Below are 19638 nucleotides of genomic sequence, written 5' to 3'. Positions count from 1 at the left end.
CACAGCTCCAGGAGGAAAGCAACCAGTGGCTCAGCGATAAGATGCTTTGGCCAAGAGGCACATGACAGGAATGGGCTAGAGCATAGGTCTTCCCACTGACTTGCTTGCCCTTTGCTGTCTCTAGTGGTCTTTTGTGGTGTAATCAGGATGCTTTGAAGGTAAGCAACAGAAAATCCAAGTCACACTTGCTCCTGCTACTGGAACCCCAGAGTCTGGAAGATTCCAGAATCAGCTTAAGACAGTGACTCTGGGGGCTTCCCTGGTGGTACAAGAGGTTAAGCACCGCACTATGAAGCTATCTGCAGCCTCTGCAGCACGAGTTTGATCCCCAGCCAGGGAGTTACCCACATGGCACAGCAGACCTCTCCAGACTCACCCGCTGCTCCCCTCAGCAGTGGATTTCAGTCAATCCACCTGTTCTGTTTCCCACTCTGTCTCAGGTGAATCCTCTCACCCCCTGCATCTCTGGCCTGAGCCCCAGCTCTTGTATGCATAAATAAATAAATCTTTTAAAAAAATAAGACAGTGACTCTGCTCTTTCTCTTCTCCCTTGCTTTTCCCCTTCTCAGACAGGTATCCCTCATGCCAGAGTGATCTGTGGCACTCCACACGCCACAGCAACAATCACATCACAATGTCCAGAGGAAAAGAGTCTGTCTCTCATGCCTCTTTTGAATAGGAAAATTCTTTGTAAGTCCCAACAAACACCACGCCTGTGCCTCATTTTCCCAAGCTGGAATAACTCATGGCCGACATCCGGCGTACTGGTGCATGGCTCTTTTGAACCATTCGTCCTTTTTGGGATAAGCTTGAAATTATAGGTCCCACCTCCTCAGGGCAGGAGCCGGCTCTCGCTCCCTTCATAGACATAATGAGACTTTTACTCAAGAGTTGGTGAGGCCGGAAGAAATGCACAAGCCCACTTCCCTCTCCCGCCATCCCTTCCCCTCCTGTCCCTGCCCCCACTGCGGTGGCATTCATGCTGTTTTGCAACCATCCCAGGCCGGGAAGGTTCTGGTCTGTTCTCACAGATGAAAAGATAATTTTGGAGCCATCGGTAGATTTTTACAGGCCTTTAATGCTGAATCAGGGGACAGACCAGCTTTCCCTCTCAGCATTTCTCTGGCTGCCTCTTCTCCCAGAGTGAGGCTGCCCTTATAGCCCCTGGCCACAGGTGTCCCCATTTACATACGCGCATGCCCCGTGCTCTCTGGGCACAGGTGTCCATCATTACCGTGCTCGTGCAAGACCACAGGTGCTGGTCGTAGATGCTAACGGCAGGAGGGTGGGGAAAAAACCTGATTTTTAACTCATTTACCCACAAATGGTTCTAGGAAAGTCCAAGTCCTAGAACAGCAGGAGCTGGGGTCTGTAGTACCTGCGTCCAGAGTGGGTGGTGGTGCCATTTTCTTGTGGAATGACCTGGAACAGCCTGGCCTGGAACCTGGCTCTCCACTCTCCCTTGTGAGACTCCCATTGTCCTTTTAATAAACTTCTGAAGTGCTGAATCTTCAGTCAACTTCTGTCAGTGCAGCTAAGATTCACTCCCCACAGGCCTGCTCCTGAGCACAGTGTGGGTTGGGCTGTGCACCGCATGGCCGGGACATGGGCTCCTACCCCCATGATGGTGGCAGGAGAGCTGAGATTTCCCTCTCACCAATCAAGACCAGGTCTGGAGTTCAGGGTGAGGTCAGCTTCCCAGGAAGCACGGGGGAACACGAGGGAAACTTAAACAAAAATTGGGATTTTGGGCCTCCCTGGTGGCGCAGGCGGTTGAGCGCTACTCTGTGAAGCTGTCTGCAGCCCCTGCAGCGTAGGTTTGATCCCGGTCAGCCGGCGAGAATCCCACATGGCACAGCAGACCTCTCCTGTCTCTCCCGCTGCTCCCCTCAGCAGTGTATTTCGTCAGTCTGCCTGTTCTGTTCCCCGCTCTGTCTCTGGTGAATCCTCTCACCCTCCCACGCATCTGGCCTGTACCCTGGTTCTTGTATAAATAAATAAATCTTTAAAAAAAAAAAAAAAGATCTACAAGCTTTAAAAAAAAATCTTTTCCAAAATCCCATTATTCTCCTAACTATGTCATAATAAACCATAGGACCAGACCTTTGGGGTGGATGTACTGACAGCTGTCACCAAATCAGGCCATGCACATAACTGCCACATTTTCCCTCGGGCAGGACGCGCACTGAGGACTTCGATGAAAATATGGCTTCTAGGATGAAAAATGTATCCATTGGCTTTCCAGCATTTCTCTATCACAGTAATAAAAGTAATACATTCCGTTATATGTCCTCTCATTACATACAGCCCACTTAGAGTTACTAGTTCAAAATCTCTATTCCCAACTAGCAGCGACCATGAATTTCTTATTCATTGCTGTGTCTCAGCACTTGGCCCACAATTTGGCACAGAATAGACCTGAATAAGTCTGGGTTTCATTCACTAATAGTCCCTTGCCTTAAGGCTGTCCCAGCCCAGAGTGTGTGGTTGCGAAGTGGAAAGGCCAAGACAAGCTGCAGGCAAGGGGCAGGACTCACCACTCATCCAGGGGCAGAAGGCGCTGGCGAGCCCTGCAGCCACACAGCCTGCAGAGATCAGCAAGGACCCGCATGCTCTGCCACCGAGCAGGCTGCTGCTGCCGCCGCCAGGGTCCATCTGTAAAGGTGGTTTCAATCTGTCCAGACAGCAGAACGGAGATGAGCGCGATTTTTATTCCATCCAACAAATAACTGCTGACAGTGAGTCCCAGGCAAACCTTGTGCCAGGCACCGTGGAGGAGACAAATGTAACTCGGGCCTGGGCTGCACCCCCTACAGGCCTCCTGAGGACACAGAAGCACCATCCTAGGCCTGGCCTTGTGCAATGTTCCTTCTGCAATAGCACCGCCTTCCAGCAGCAGTGCCCTAGCTGCTAGGACGAGGAGCCTGTCGAGCACCAGGTGCCGGGGTTCAATGAAAATAAGGCCCATCCCTCCCCAGGGAATGTTCGGCCTTGGCTGGGGCAGTAGTTTAGATGAAATGGAGGGGAGGGGGTGAGAGGAAGCTGCTCTGAGACCACAGTCGCTTCTGCAGCCCTTGCGTCTCTTCAGACCCACAATACCACTGGCCCTGAGGGCTTAAAAGCTTTTTGTTTTTGGCCTTCAGCAATCTTTCCTCGTGAAGTTTCTACTCTTCAGGCTACAAGAGCGCCAGGTCGTAACCTCTAGAGGGCCTGCTATGGACACAATCGCCCATGTTGGAGGCATTTTGGAGGCAGATCAAGGATGCAGAACCTCCCTGTGGCACCACTCAGCTCACTGAGCTCACATTGCTCACCACTGCCTCCTCCCACACTGCTGGCCCTGCCGCACAGCATTGCTGAAGCCAGAGGGGCTCTCAGGGAAGGCTGGCCGAGCAACTCTGTCTTTGAGCTCACCCTTAGGTTTGTAACAGCTCTCACAAAGCAGATCCCACACAAAGCAGATCATACACTCATCCAGAGCACTGATACTAGCAGCTATCGCCACAGTGCCCGCGCCTGAAGGCCAGAGAGCTTTGTGACCGCAGGCCCGCAGGAGCATATCCTTGGGCACACTTTAAAAAGCTGACACCGGGCCTCCCCTAGTGCCCTCAACCTCTGCAGCACCGGTTCGTTCCCAGGCCGCCGGCGAGGGTCACACACACACACACACACACACACACACACACACACAAAGCTGACACCTAAAGGTCTGACCTCCAATCAGCTTGAAACTAGGCTCTAAAGGAAGCCCTCCCTTGGGACACTGACAGGGCCTGGCACACCCTCAATGATGAAGACCAATCAAGAGCGAACCTGGCTGCCCAGATAACCACAGTTTTAAGAGAACCAGGACATAAGGTAAAGCTGAAAGATAAGATTCAAGATCCATGCAAGGTCATTCTTCTCCAGGACAGCGAGGAGAGGCAGCTGTTTTACCTAATACATAGAAAACAAACACAGAGTGAAGCAAGATAAAGAAACAGAGGAATAGTTCCAAATGAAAAAACAAGATAAAACCTCAGAAAAATGCTTTAATGAAACGGAGATAAGCAATCTACCAGCTAAAGAATTTAAAGTAATGGTTATAAAAATCCTCACTGAACTTGGGAGAAGAAAGGGCCGGCAATTTGAGGACTCCAGAAAGAGAGAGAAAATACAAGAAAATACAAAACAGAAGACATAGAGTTAAAGAATACAACGACCGAACTGAAAAATGTGACAGAGGGTTTCAACAGCCCCACTGATGAAGCGAAAGAATGGATAAATGAGCTCCAGCCATGAGGCTCTCTCAAATAGAGCAATGAAAAGGAAAAGGAATTTTCAAAACTGAAGGCAGCTTAAGGGATTATGCGACAATGTCAAGTGGAATAACACTCACATAAATAGGGATTCCAGAAGGAGAAGAGAGAACAGGGCGGAAGACTGACTTGAAGAAATAATGACTACAAACTACCCGGGAAAGGAAACAGACATCCAGGTAGAAGAACAGAGATTTCCAAACAAGTGTGTACAAAATGAAATGAGAAGGGCCTCCCTGATGGCGAAAGGGGTTAATTAACAGTGCTGTGAAGCTATCGGCAGCTTCTGCAGCACGAGTTCGATCCCCAGCCAGGGAGCTGCCCACATGGCACAGCAGACCTCTCCTGTCTCCCCACTGCTCCCCTCAGCAGTGGATTTCAGGGGCTCTGCCTCTTCTTGTTCTCCACTCTGTCTCTGGTGAATCCTCTTATCCCCCCACCGCACCTCTGTCCTATACCCCAGCTCTTGTATGCATAAATAAATAAAATAAATCTTTTTAAAAAAAGAAAATGAGAAAGGAATCTAAACATAACACCAGAGAAAGTTATCAAATCACAGGGAAGAGAAAAAAAGAAGAAAAAGACAGAGAGGAACTATAAAAACATCCAGAAAAACAGTAAAGACATACTTATCGATCATCACTTTAAATGTATATGGACTAAATTTGCCAACTTAAAACAGAGTGGCTGAATAGATTTTAAAAAGCAAAATTCATTTATATACTGCCTGAAAGAGACCACTTGGTATGTAAAGATATACTCAGAGTAAAAGAGAGGGGTGGAAATAGATATTCATTCCATGTAAACAGAAACAAAAATAAAGCTGATGTAGCCCTACTTGATCAGCCAAAATAGACTGTAAAACAAATACTGTAGTGGAAAACAAATAAGAACATTACATATTGATAAAGCAATCAATGCAGTGAGAGGATATAATAGTTATAAATATTTATGCACCAAACATATAAGCACCTAAACATAGAAAACAAATATTAACAAACCTAAAGGGAGAAACTGACAGTAATGCAGTAACAGTAGGGAGCACTGATACCCGCACTGATCCTCCAGACAGAAAATTAATATGGAAACATCAGCTGTAAATGACACATTAAACCAGATAAACGTAATAGATATACACACAAAAAAGAAAAATGTCAAAGAAAAAAACTAACACTATACCTAAAGAAACTTTAAAAAAAATAAATAAATGAGGGGCAAAGTTAGTAGAAGGAAGGAAATCACACAGATCTGAGTGGAAATCAATGAAATTGAGACTAAAAAGGTGATAGAAAAAAACAATGAGACTACAATCTGGCTCTTTGTAAAGATAAACACAATGGGCAAACCTTCAGCGAGATTCTCCAAGAAATAAAAGACGGGGCACAAATAAATCAGAATTGAAAGAGGCGAAATTACAGTGAACAAAAACAACAGAAATACACAGGATCATAAGCGATGACTATAAACAATCACATTCTCACAAATTCAACAACCTAGCAGAAATGGATACATTTCTAGAATCATAAATCTCCTAAGACAAAATCAGAGAGAAATAGAAAATCTGAATAGACCAGTTATTGGGAAGGACATGGAAGCAGTCATCAAAACATAAAAGTCCAGGACCAGACAGGCTCAGCAAACACAGAATTCCACCAAATATTCAAAAGATTTAACACCTCTCCTTAGCAAACAATTCCCAAAAATTGAAGAGGAGGCAACACTACCAAACCGGTTTCGGCACATCCCCCTGATAGCCAAACAGGAGAGCAGGAAGATGGACAGAGAGCGAGGGGGAGGGCAGGAGGGGCCAGGAGAGAGGATGCCCACCCTGTTAGCTGCAATTTGAGCTGGCAGGAAAGGCAGCCTCTCTCTCCTGCCAGGCTGGCTGGCAGGCTGGTCACCAGCTCACACTGCCAGCTGCCTAACCAGTCTTGATGGCTGAGCTCTCTGGAGCCAGAGAGCCTTCAGGAAAGGGAGGCCTATTATGAAGGTTGGCCTGGGGGAGATTCTGGAGCCAAACTCCTCCATTGCTCTGTTCTAAAGGGCTCCCCCAGGGTGGGGAGACAAGGGAAGGAGCAGCTCTGAGTGTGTGGAATAAAGGAAGCAGAGGGCAGAGCGCCCCAAGGCAAAGGAGGACAGTTACTAGAATGCCACTTGGTAAAAACAACTCCTTGCCCTGTTAACCACATTTTGCCTCAGTTTCCTCTCTGGTAAAATGGGGATAATATTGACTTCATGGGGTTATTGTGATGATGAAGGGCTTTACATGTAACATACTTAAAGCATTGTCTGGCATTCAGTGTTAGTTGCTATTCTGGAAGCTTCCACAAGTCTGTCCTCAACACTCGCCTACATATATTCTAGATTCAAGCAACAGCTCTCCTTGAAGGTCTCAGAGTGAAGGAGGATGATAGGAAAAGGGATCTGAATCTTGTAATCACTGTGTAGCCCAAAGCCCAAGTCAAGCAAAAGATCCACATCTTAGTTCCTGACATACTAGAGAGGCCATGAGCATGGGCTTCTAGTCCTGGTCCTGCCATTAACTGGTGTCCTTGACAGTGTGACCTTGGGCAAGTCCTGGCCCCAACCTGGGCATGACTTTACGCACTTGTATAATAAAGTGGTGGGGCTAAATAATTCCTAAAATTGACGCTGCGTGGGAATCACTGTGGGACATTGCAAAATGCATAAGCCCAGGCTCTGCCGATTGCATCCAAGTCCTGGCTGAGACTGAGAACCTGCATTTCAATGAGTTCCTTGGAAGATGCGGCTGTTCAGTTAGGTTTGTTTCTTTGTTTAATCAGGTTTGAAAGTGACTGACTAGGTGAGCGGGACGTCCCCTCCAACAGTCACACGCGAAGATTAATTATAGACTCATGGAGTGGAAAGGGACTTAAGCGGCCGTGTGCCTGCAGCTCAGAGTAGATGAGCGAGCTCAGAAGAGCCCCGCCAGGGCTCTGTGCTCTGCTACGGCCTCAGCAGCCCCAAGTGGAGCTGACACTTCCCGTCTAATCAGACCCTCCATCCCAGCAATGCACCCTCGCTTTGCAGGCCTGTGCTTAGGTCATGCACAAGGGCTGGCCGGTGCCCTGGGGCCCAGCCCTCATGAACTGGAGTGCACTTGAATCAGCCTGGTCCTGACAACACTGCCGGCGGGGTGGTTCTTGACCTTGGTTGGCCCTTTCTTTCCGTTCCCATTGCTACCGCCCTGGTCGCCTGTTAGTACATGGTGTGGACCACAAAACAGCTTCCCAGCTAATCGTCTGCCCTGCTGTCTCTGCTCTCTTCAGTCTCTCCCTCGTGGTAGTGACTGTTCTCTTCCTGGGACAGCTCTGATTGTCTGACCCCTCCAATCCACAATCCGACCTGCCTCCCCATCAAAACCCAGCCCCTCGCCCTGTCATTCAAGTCCTTTCAAAGCCTGAACCTACCTACCTACGTTTTTGCTTTCATAGCTTATTGTCTCTGTCTCATAACCTCCTCTGGCCCACCCTGGGCTACAGCAAATTCTCTTGAATATTTTTGAGAGTTTTCCAAACTCAAACGCCACTGAGCTCCTTCTCCCCACCGCTGCCTGTTTTTCCTGACTGCATACCTAGAACTTCTCATGGATACTAAGTGATTCGGGGAACTCATTTTGGGAAACACATTGGGAACTCATTCTGGGAAGCTTCCAGAATAGCAGCTAACACTCTGCTTTTCCATCTGTTTGCCAATGACTTGACTCTCCATTCTAGGATCTGCCCAGGTCCCGAATGTCAACCCAGAACGTCTCAAGCTGTCGCCCCTGCTATCTCCCCCTCTGACTGCTCTTGAATACTGACAAGATTGTAGAGATACGGAATCAGAACTGAGTCCCCACTTCTGACCCTTCTGGCATCCTCCCTGAGCTGGTACTCACTTCTCCAATAAAGTGATGGGACTTAATTTTCTCTAAGAGGTCTGTCATGATTTACTAAAACGGGCGTATCTGACCACTTCACCATCTTTGTTTTCCCAAGTTTGCCTCTTATTAGCAACCCAAGCAGGTACACCCCATCCTGTGTCTGTGACACGCTGTTGGTGACCACTGCACTGGCTCCTTGGGTGTGAGGAGGTGGATTCAGGACCCTTTGGTATCATCCATCAGTCAGAGCTGTGCCAGTTGAGACGGTCCTACTTACTGTCAATGACCTGGTCGATGAAATAGCTAATGTGTTTACTAGAAAAGTCTTGTTGAGTTTCAATTTCAACTGCCTTAGGGAACTTTTCACTAGAGTGTCTCTAGTTACAGTCTATCTACTCCAAGCCTTTCTGGCTGGAGGCGCTGGGTGGGGGGTGAGGAGCTCTTAGGTGTCTAATTTGGCATAAGAACTGGAATAAGACCACCAAGGTCAGAAAAGCTTCTACTAAGAAGGGTCCTAGACCTTGTCCACCTTGTATCTCTTTCTGCTGCCGAAACCCTCAGAAGTGTCTGATGAACTGGCTGGGCTCTAGCCATAAAGAAGAGCGTCCAGGAGGCTAAAAAAAACGTGTATCAAGCTACCCTTAGAAAGGCCAGTCTCCAGAGAAGACCGCAATTGGAGAAGCCGCCGATGTCCCCAAGCAGCAAAGTTTTCAACTTGGCCTGAGCTGATGGAACCATGTGCAATGGAAAGACTGGTATCTTCGGTCAGATAACAGGTTGCTCCAGTTTCTCCTCTCCCCTCCTCCAAGCTGACTGCATTTCCTTGGTGATTTTCATTGCTTGGTCAGTAATCTTAGAGGACAAGTGTGAATTCCATGAGGCCCTTGTCCATAATAACTACTAATGTTACCCTCTGCATTTTCTCTTCTTTCCTCCCTCCCTCTGCCCCATCCCTCCTTCTTCCTTCCTGCCATAAGCCCTTATTTTTTTTTTAAATATTTGTTTATTTATGTATACAAGAGCTGGGGTACAGGCCAGAGGTGTGGGGGGTGTGATTCACCAGAGACAGAGTGGGGGGCAGAACAGGCGGATCCACTGAAATACACTGCTGAGGGGAGCAGCGGGTGAGACAGGAGAGGTCTGCTGTGCCATGTGGGTAGCTCCCTGGACAGCAATCAAACTCATGTTGCAGTGGCTGCCCATAGTGTCCTAGTGCTGAGACTTAACCTCCAGGCAGCTATTTTTGACTAGAAAACCATGTGATGTGATCAGCACATAGTGCAGCAAAGTCAATAGCCCTAAGAGCTTCAAGCCAGAACTTCTAGAATTTTCCATCTCTAAATACTTATTCATTCAGGGCACCTCCTCCCTGACAAGCACTGTGTGCTAAGCCCTGGAATCACTCTATTGAGTTCAGTAGTTACCCCCAAGGAGATCTAGCTAATGCTGGGAAGGACAGACCCAGAAAGAGATCCTTTTGATGCGCAGTGTCCTCAACCGCCCAGGGAGTCAGGGGCCCCACCCTGCCCTCCTCCCTGGGAATTTGTGAACAACAAATGAGATCACAAGGGGGAAAGTGCTTTGTAAATAAATAACAGAGGGTGAGAACCAAGTGTGGGGAGGAGGAGGGGCGGATTCTCTCTAGAAGCTGTGGGTCATTTCCAGAGTCTGCAGCAGGTGACCGGCTCAGCTAAGGGCCCCGCCTGGGGCCGAGGGCCTGGGTCAGGCTTTCTGGACTCGGGGACAATGTCTGAATTTCTAGGTTCTCTCTCCAGCAGGCGAAACCCCCTGGCAGGAACCTGAGCCTGGGCTGTGTTGCTCTGAGAGACGCTTTCACAGCCTTTAACCGCCCCTGAGCTTTTCAGGATCTCAGCTTAATCAGCCACAAAGGCCAGGTTTTCCTCTATTGTGCGCCCGTGCAGTCCTACCCCCAAGCCCCCTTATATAATGAGGTCCCCGGGACGCGTGGCCAAGGTGACGGCGCTGCCATTCTCGGTGCTGAGGCGCCACTTAGCGGCCAGGCCCGGCCCAGCGCAGAGCACCGTGTCGGTTTCAAAATTTACCTCCCCAGAGGGCGAGAATAAAGGTGTTCCCAGGACAAGAAAAAACCAGGGAAGCCCCTAAAGAGAACACGCAGTTTTCAGTCATAGCCACCAGATGGTCAAAGCCGTCTCCTGCCTTCTGCTGATGAGCAAGTCAAGGGTTCACAGGCAGGATTTCCTCCAAAGCCGGGGCCGTGTGAGAGGTCGGTCACTTCCACATGCTCTACACTCCAGATCCAAAGAGCAAGCTTGTCCAGGAAACCTTCCAGTTTGCCCTGCGGTGCTGACCCTGACACATCTGCTCCTCTTCTCCTGCCCCAAGAGTTGGGACTCTGGGGGGGGGGGTCTCCCTGGTGGCCCAGGGGTTGTCAAGATAATGATTGTCTCTGCCAAGGACAGCCTTCCCATGTGTCTCCGGCCCGCATGTCTTAAATGTCTCTGTGTGTCTCTTCTCCACCACCTCCTTCCAAGACCCTGGGTGCAGGTCAAGGCCAGAGAAGGAGGTCAAGGCCAGAGAAGGAAGACACCCAGAGCCCACCTGCTTCTGCTTTGTGTGGCTTCACCTGGCAGCCGGGGGCCACCCCTAGTCCCCAGGAGCCGGCCCAAGGGGGCAGCCTGTAAGTGGGGCAGGGAACAGGGACATCCCCCACACTACAGCTCTTCCCTAGGGAGAAGCGCAGTTCCCCCGACTGGCCAAGGGGCCCGGAGGAAGTGAAGTTCCTTGACCCAAACAAACTCGATTTACAGAAACTGAAGTGTTTGCTTCTCCCCAAGAGAAAGAATTCCACTTAGTACTCACAGCCATCTTGAAGTCAGGTCAATTGAGATGCGTATTGTCATCATTGCTATTTGCAGGGAAGGAAATGGAGGCGAAAAGAAATTGAGTGATTTTGCTGAAGCAAAGCAACCAAGATTTGAACTCAAGTGTTCTGGTTCCAGTTTTCCCCAGGCCGCCTTCTCCTGGCTGCAACCGACATATTAAGTGCTAAAGAGAATGTTCTGAGAAGTAATTCTGAGAAGCCACAGATTGTTGCAGCAATCCTTATGCAATCATTAGGACTGGCAAGTGGCGCTGGTAGGCCAGGATGACTTTCTTGCAGGAATAATGCTTGTTCTTCTTAGGCACTTTCTGGGAGGCTCAAAGCTTCCCAATTAAACAAGATTTTTCTGAGTTTCCCTCTTCATTCCTCACACTGAAACCAGACAGACTCTTTGTCTATAAAACCCCACACAAGTGTTTGTAATTATTCTTCTTCAGATAATGTGAGTTTCCTCTTGGGAGAGTTAACCAATGAGCGAATGGAAAAAACAAAAATGGTGGGGTCAGTGGTGAAGATGCCCACGGCATCTTGGGCTGAAGGGGCCTCTGTGAGCCTCCGATGATGGTTCAAGAGCTCTCCTGGCAGATGACAGCAAGGCCAGCAGTCAAGGACGTCCTGAGATAGCGCATGGTCGGCGGCAGAACTGGTCAAAATCCCAGCCCAATTACTTCTAGCTGAGTGTACTTTCCTATAATAGTTTCAGGAGATTGTATCTTCTTTCTCTCTAAAATCCAGCTAGGAACCCAAATCTCCAGGGCTACCCCTGAAATGACTCTGTGGGGAAATTGCTGACATCCCCCATCTTGAGCTGTTCCAGGGAGAGAAGGTGGAGCTGTACTCGGAGCGCCCACGCCCGTGCCTCTTGGCAGCCAGAGTATTGTGCCCCCGTGCCAGGCACTGTGCTTGGTCTTCATATAGATCAGCTCATCTAAGTCTCAAGAACCACACACAATAGGCCCGTTTCTATTTGGTAGATGGGGCAGGGGAGGGGGCATGTAGCACCTAGAACTGGTATCAATTCCTACATCTGGTTAAGGGTTGGCAGGATGGGGCCCAGCTCTGTTCTGCATCCAAGGCAGGGCTCAGAACCACTGACTTTTAAAAACCGTATCATGAAAATGAAAAGTAAACCTTAGCTGGCCTCAGAAAATCTTGCCCCTGCAGAAACTTACAACCCCTGCCAAGCTCACAGAGAGGACGGTGGCAAGTTGGGGGCTTGGGAGTTGTTTCTTCCTGCTTTTGTCCAAACTCTTTTATTGGGGGTCTGGGGGGAGAGTAGAAGCACCAATAATGAAGAAAACATTCAGGCCTGGAAGTTGAGCGGCGACAGAAAGAAACAGAACAGGTTTGTCTTCTAAACCAAGGGTAGTCTAACAGCCAAACTGCCTTAGACCACAAGGGAAATTCTATACTGTTCTTAAATTCTTCCACCACCACCATTTCACTAACAAGTCTTTTTTTTTTTTTAATTTTTTTAATAGAGGCATGTTATTTATTTATTTGTTTATTTGTTTGTTTATACATGCACTGGGTACAGTCAGAAGCACGGGAGGGTGAGAGAATTCACCAGAGCCAGAGCGGGGAGCAGAACAGGCAGAAGGACCGAAGTACACTGCTGAGGGGAGCAGCGGGCGGCAGGAGAGGTCTGCGCACCATGTGGGACCCTCCTCCGGTGGCCGGGGGGCAGCCGGGGATCGAACCGGCACCGCAGAGATCGCGGGCAGCCTCGCAACCCAGCGCTCAACCGCTGCGCCACCGGGGAGGCCCTCACTAACAAGTCTTGAATCAGCTAGACCCTTGATACGAGAAAGGACTTCTGGTCAAAAATGAACCACTTATCTCTTTACAGAATCCCTTTCCTTAGGGCCTCCCTGGTGGCACAGGGGTTAAAGCCTCAGCGCTATCAGGCTATGGCAGGCCACTGCAGCAGGAGTTCGATGCCCGGCCAGGGAGCTGAGCCACATGGCACAGCAGACCTCTCCTGCCTCACCCGCTGCTCCCCTCAGCAGTGTATTTCAGTGGATCCGCCTGTTCTGCTCCCCACTCTGTCTCTGGTGAATCCTCTCACCCCCTCACCTCTGGCCTACACCCCAGTTCTTGTATACATGAATAAAATTTTTTAAAAATCCCTTAAGGGAGAAAAATTACAGTAAACAGTCAGCTCCTAAGGCTTTTTCTAATCAAGACTGTCCAAAAGTAGAAGCGCTGGGACTTTGAACAGAAGAAGAGGAGGGAGCTTCAAACTTCTTACCACACTGGGTATGAAAATCTTTCACATTAAAGGACCCTTTGGCAGGTGAGACGGGCATCTGTGGTCTAGAAAAAGGATGAGAAAGACAATGTTTGTGGAGGAGTGGAGCCCAGGAGGCAAAATCCTGCCAACATGATGCATTGCCTTTTCTCCAAATCTGCCATTTATTGTGATTTTGTGCTTCTCTAAAAGTAAAACATTCTCATTATGCACTTGAATCTTAACCTGTGAATGTCTTTTCAGTGAGAGCAAATCCGTGTGGTCCCGGAGCCCCCCCAGGCCACATTGATAAAGAATGGGGTCCTGGAAACGGCAGTAATTCACCGTCTGACAGTTGTCTCCTCTCTGCACTCGCCGCTTCTGGCATGGAACACATGTGCGTGCACTTGTCTCTGGAGCTCGCCAAGCATAAATAATTCACGCTAGCCTCTCACCGCTGAGCTGAACCACATGCCTATTGTTTTTCAGACAGAGGAATTCGCATTGGCTTTGATGGAGCATTTAAAAAGGACACAAAATTAAACAACTTGATCTGGCATGTAGCTCAAGAGTAGCCAGTCATTACACAAATGGAATTCTCTTATTAAAAATCTGGTTTCTCCTTAGACAAATAGGAGCTGGAAAGCACTTACTCGAGTGCTCCAAATACCTTGCTTCTTTGTTCCGGGATGCACTTGACTTAGAATCGCTTATGCTGGAGATGCATCAGCCCCGAGCATGCTGGCAACCAGCCCCAGGCTGCAGTGGCCTTTTGTGCGAACTTCTGGGAGGCTATGGTGTGTGTGGAGGCAGAGCTGCAAGCATGGCGACTGGTGCACATCGACTTCATTTCTGGCTTCTCTATATAGCGTTTTTGCACATAAAGCACCAGCTGGGATTAGAGGACAGCAGGGCACAGTAGAAAGAGCATGTGACTGTAGGAGAGTCATATAGCTGGAGTTCTAAGAAAACCCCACCAACCTGGCTGCGATACTCAAACACCGATTTGTTTGCGCAGGCTGTCGTAAATGCCAGAGACTGGGTACCAGACAACAGTTAATTCTATAACAGCTCTGGAGGCTGTAGTTATAGATCAATGCAGACAGGCTGGGTTTCTTCTGAAACCTCTCCTTGGTTTTCGGGGGGCCAGCTGCTTGCTGAGGGCCCACGTGGTCTTTCTTCAGCACACTCTACCCCAGTAAAGGGCTTATCTCCAACTCTAGTCACCTTCTGAGGTACTAGAAGTTAGGGCCTCACAAGAATTTGGGGGACACATGATTTATCCCAGAACAAGGTGATGGACAAAATAGGGACTTGATAAAAGCTCCCATTTTTCCTTTGGCATAGGGAAAGAGCTCGTGCTTTGAAATCACAAAGCACTTCAACTCCTGGTTCTACTACTTGCTAAGTAAGGGAAGTTGGCAAGTTGCTTAACCTGTTTCATCACCTATGAAACAGGAATATCTTCCTCAAAGGGATTGTAGTGAGGATAAAGTGCTAAGCATGTGTCTGAGGTCCTCAACAGTATCTGGAAGGGACAGGCTAAATGTATTTGCTACTATTGCATTGTTTCTTTCTAGAAATAACTGTGATTAATAGTTTGTACTTGCCTTTTTGTCCAAATGCACTGGCAACTAACCTTGGTGATGGTCTGTGAACTAAATAAAGCAACAAATCTTAGTGAATTCAAGAAACAGTTGACTGAACAAAGACAGCAGCAGAGATGGCTGATGAAACTACCCCACTGCAGCCCTACTACTGTGATTACCCACAAACCCACAGCAGACTGCACAACATCAGACCACCTCCTCCCTGGTATGATGAGCCACACATTTCCTCTCCTCTTACCTGTCTCCTGGCAGTTTCCCTTAAGTCACGGGCAGCCCACGTCAGAAAGCACTAGCCAGAATGAGAGCAGGGATAGAAAACAAATGGCAGGCTAGGAAGGACCCCAGGAGCTTCAGCTCGGGGGCAGGGGTGCATGAGCTGAAAAACTGTCTTAGTTGTTGCTTCCAGTCAGGCCTCTAGACAGAAGCCAGTTCTGTTTCAACCATTCCACACTAACAAGATTAAAAGGAACCTCTAGAAGTGAGAAGATTAACCTCAGGGTGACGTAATCACGATCACATCTGTGCCAATCTTCGAAATACTTGTTACTGGTCCATGACAACACCCAGAAGTCAGGATGCCTTTAGAAACTTTAATAGCTGCTTGATAATTTTGTCTGTTAAATATATAATTTAAATGTATGCTTACATCTTGCTTTTTTAAAAAATGCATTTGTATTGCATCACATTGCATACATATTCATAAAAAGATTGATCCATGGCAACTTGTCTTGTAACAAATAGCTTCAGCACTGGGTTATAAGCTTCTAAATATTGCTGTGTGAACAAATATCTTTCATAACTCAACAGTATATTACGACTTAGATCCTGGCACATCTTACTCCAAAACAACAATCAGTAAACCATGGCATTTTCCCACATTCTACCTAATAAAATTTTCATGTTTTTGTGTCAGAACAACAAAAACCAGCTTCCAGTGCACATCCCAGTACAAATTTTCACCATATTTGAAATGATTAATATCCACGGGGCTTTTGATTTAAATATTTATGAAGACTATGGACAAGCTACTCTGTTCAGAACTGAAAGATATCACAGGGAAAAATCCTGAATGAGTCAGAAAATCTGGATCCCAACACTGGTTTTGGTGCCTAAAAGCTTTTTTCATATTGTGTTAAGTCATTATCCCACCAAGTCAGTTTCCAGAAACTACAGATTTAAATGACCTGCCCAAGCCACATTTTAAGAATGCTGTGAGGGGCCTCTCTGATGGCACAAGGGGTTAAGCACTGCACTACGAAGCAATCTGCAGCCTCGGTAGCACCAGTTCAATCCCCGGCCGGCCAGGGTGCAACCCACATGGCGAGGCGGACCTCTCCTGTCTTGCCCGCTGCTCCCTTCAGCAGTGTATTTCAGTCAGTCCGCCTGTTGTGTTCCCCACTCTGTCTCTGGTGATTCCTCTCACCGCCCCCACAACCCTGCAACTCTGGCCTGTACCCCAGCTCTTATGTGCATTAAAAAAAAAAACTTTAGGAAAAAAAAGAATGCTGTGAGGTTCAAATGAGAGGCCTGTGGAACGTGCCTCACAGATATGAAAGCACAGCGGACAGGCTTAGTGCGTGAGCCCAGCCTTCAAAAAGTTAGCAGCCTCCAAGGAGATGGCTCCTAAGAGGCCAGCGATGAAGCCAACCAGAAAACTGACATTCTCCAAATATTTTGTTAATAAAAGACTTGTCAAATTAGAAAATGCTGAGTTCAAATTCTTCCCTCGGAGAAAGCACTCACGTTCTACGGAACTATTAAGTGTGGTGCTTCCATCCTGTCAGGTACCTGGCACAGTTGTACATCATGGAGAAAGCCAAAGAATACACAGGGCCTGACTGGGGTGGCCTGCGGCCGGCTCCAGGCAGCACATGACACCCGATACACATCAACTTCCCCCATTTAAACTTGTACAGCTATGAACTTGTACATCTCAAAAAGACAAACTTAAAAATTTACCATTTCACTTCTGTGCCTTAGGCAAAAGACAACCAGAAAATCATAATGTATTTTGGCTTTATTGAAGACATTTTACAGTAGACAAACAAATAGATAAACACATGCTTTATAAAATATACATTCTTCTCATGTGTGAGAAAATATAAATAGATACTAGGAAAGGGCCACACTGAACAACAACTTGGCTTAGAACTCTCTTTGGTTACATCTAGTACCGGGGCTGCTCAGAATTCTCCTCTGACGGGGGAATAAAGGAGGAAAGGATGGAATACTCTCTACAGATCAAGATCACTTGAAGTAGTCAAGGGATATTCCAAGAACACTTGACCACCTGGTGATCAATTTCTTTTTCAAAACAATTACAGTTGATAAAAGATCACTTTATGCCTTAAATCTGACAACAGGCTCAAATCAAGCTATTTCTACCCCTTTTCACCCCACCCCTTGGGGTGACTTTATTAGAACTGCTAAGAAACCCTTCACCCAACAACCTTGAGAGAGTGGGTTCAAATAGCCCCCCCCCCCATACACACACCCTCTCTTCCTATCCACAAAGACTTCGGGTGGTTCAGGGGCTTCCAGGTGTGGTTTTGTTAAGAGCAGCTTATAATATATCTTTTAATTGAGAATTTATTTTTGTCAACAAATTAGGCAGTTGTCCAAAAAAGCAAGAAGGAAAATTAAAAGCCTGTTGTTGATTTAGATTGTACTCCAAACAAAAAGTTATAAGTTTTAAGAAGCAGGAGGAAAAAGCATCTGCCAAACTGCACTGGGAAAGAGACCAAGTAATAGAAAAATAAAACACTACATGCAAGTTGCCAAAAAATTTTAACTCAACCTTATACGGTCCAACTATTTCACAATTACCTCTGTATTCTGCATCAAGAAGCAAAACAAGAAATGGAGGATGCAGTATAAAATGACAGTGAATTTTCCTCTATTTGCTCCACTCCCTTCTGGCATTTCTGTGGACATTAAAAAACGATTAAAAAGGGTAAAAAATATTGGGTGTAAAGCTACACAATTCCATTATCATGCCAAATGGAATCCCACTGATAAATGAAAAGAATAAAAGGTAGTACTGTATTACTTTTTAGAACTATAGTAGTGACATTTGTGTCACTAGCTAGGTACAGATTTCCTCAAAAGAATGATTTTAGTTTCATGTTTTAGTCACTGACATAGGTCAGGCCCCTTTTGTCAATTAAAGCTCAAATTCTTTAGCTTAAGAAAAGTTTCAATCTCCACACTATTGAGTATAAAGGGTTCTGAAGGACAAGGTTTAAGACTATCGAGTTGCTTCTAGAAATTTCCAAAGATAAAACTGAAAGAGACCTTAAAAGTCATCTTGCCCACATTACAGCTCAATGCAGAAATTTCTTCAGTGCTATTAAAAAATGTTATTTAGCTTGTGCGTGTACTTTTCCCAAGAAAGGTTGAATAATACAATTGTCAGACAAACCTAATTAGAGTTAGCTCATCTCATAAATGGAATTCTTACCAGGTGTGCACTGTACCCTTCCTTTGACTTCTGTCCCACTGATATCTCCTGTCCTCTGGAATAAAACAAGGGACTCTAATCCTTATCTCATGACAACCCTGTGATTAAAAACTTTTATTATAGCTCCCTTTTTAGGAAAATGGACTGACCACTCCTTAGTTGGTAATAGGAAGGCACCTTTTTAACATGAAAGTTACCTTAACACAGTCTGAGGTGGAATACTGGAGGCAACTTACACTGGGCTGGTTTCGATCTTTTCTGTTCTCTGGAGTAACCTGCATACCAGGGAAAGTACTTTAGATGCCATTGAGTGAAAGAAAGCCAGTGGCTTTTTTGTAAATTGTGCCAGTAAAGTCTGGAGTTCAAGAAAAATGCTGTTTCTCCTGCCAGTTAAGACTTGAAGATATAGTCTAAGAAGGACACAAACAAATTAAGAGACTACATAAATCCCCACAGATACAGGGAGGTAACTGGGATGAAGCAGAGCAGAGATTATTACTCTCAGCATTTTAGTTTGCCTTGCTTTGCAAACATGCTTACATAGACTGGCAGGCAGACATGACACATTGCTGGGCAGAAATACTGGTGACCCACTAATCCTGCTTATAGTAGAGGGTTAAATTGTTACTTGGTCAAAAACCTATGTAATAATGAAATGTTTCAGGAATTACTTCTCTGAAGATTAGATTATTTCCAGGGTAGGCTATTCACATTTAAACAACTTCCTTACAGGTATTTTAGTTTTTTTATGCAAGGTAGTAAATATCTGGGAGGACATCTCAACCATTTGAATTGACATAGTGGAGAACCTGGTCATTCTGGAGACCAGTCTCAACACCACCAGCAGGTGGACTACTACTAAGCAGAGAAGCAACACTCAGCATTGAAGTTTTCTAGAGCACTGGTTTGCAGCCTGTTTTCTGTCCGCTCACATGGGCCAGCTAATGCTCACTTGTAGCCTGGCTCTAACCCCACCTATCAAAACTTGAGTGATGGTACTATAACTATAGCAATAACCTTGAATACATTAGAAAGGTTTAGTGAGTCACAAACTAATTACTAATTAGCTGTGGCACCTCTCAACCAATTCTGCCACCCTGGTGGGCTGTAACACTAGCATTCGCACCTGCTGTTCTAGAGAGCAAGGGATGGTGTCCAACTTAGCCAAGATTCTTCATATACACTGTACTGTTTAGAAGCAGAGTATTTCTCCTCTTGTCATGCCATGAGGAAATTAATCTGGCTCAAATCAGAGCAAGCAGCATCACTCTTGTTCTATAACAAACATTTC

The sequence above is a fragment of the Talpa europaea genome (genome assembly GCF_964194135.1).
Source record: "Talpa europaea genome assembly, chromosome: 9".
Taxonomy (NCBI): Eukaryota; Metazoa; Chordata; class Mammalia; order Eulipotyphla; family Talpidae; genus Talpa; species Talpa europaea.
This window is presented reverse-complemented; position numbering follows the sequence as displayed.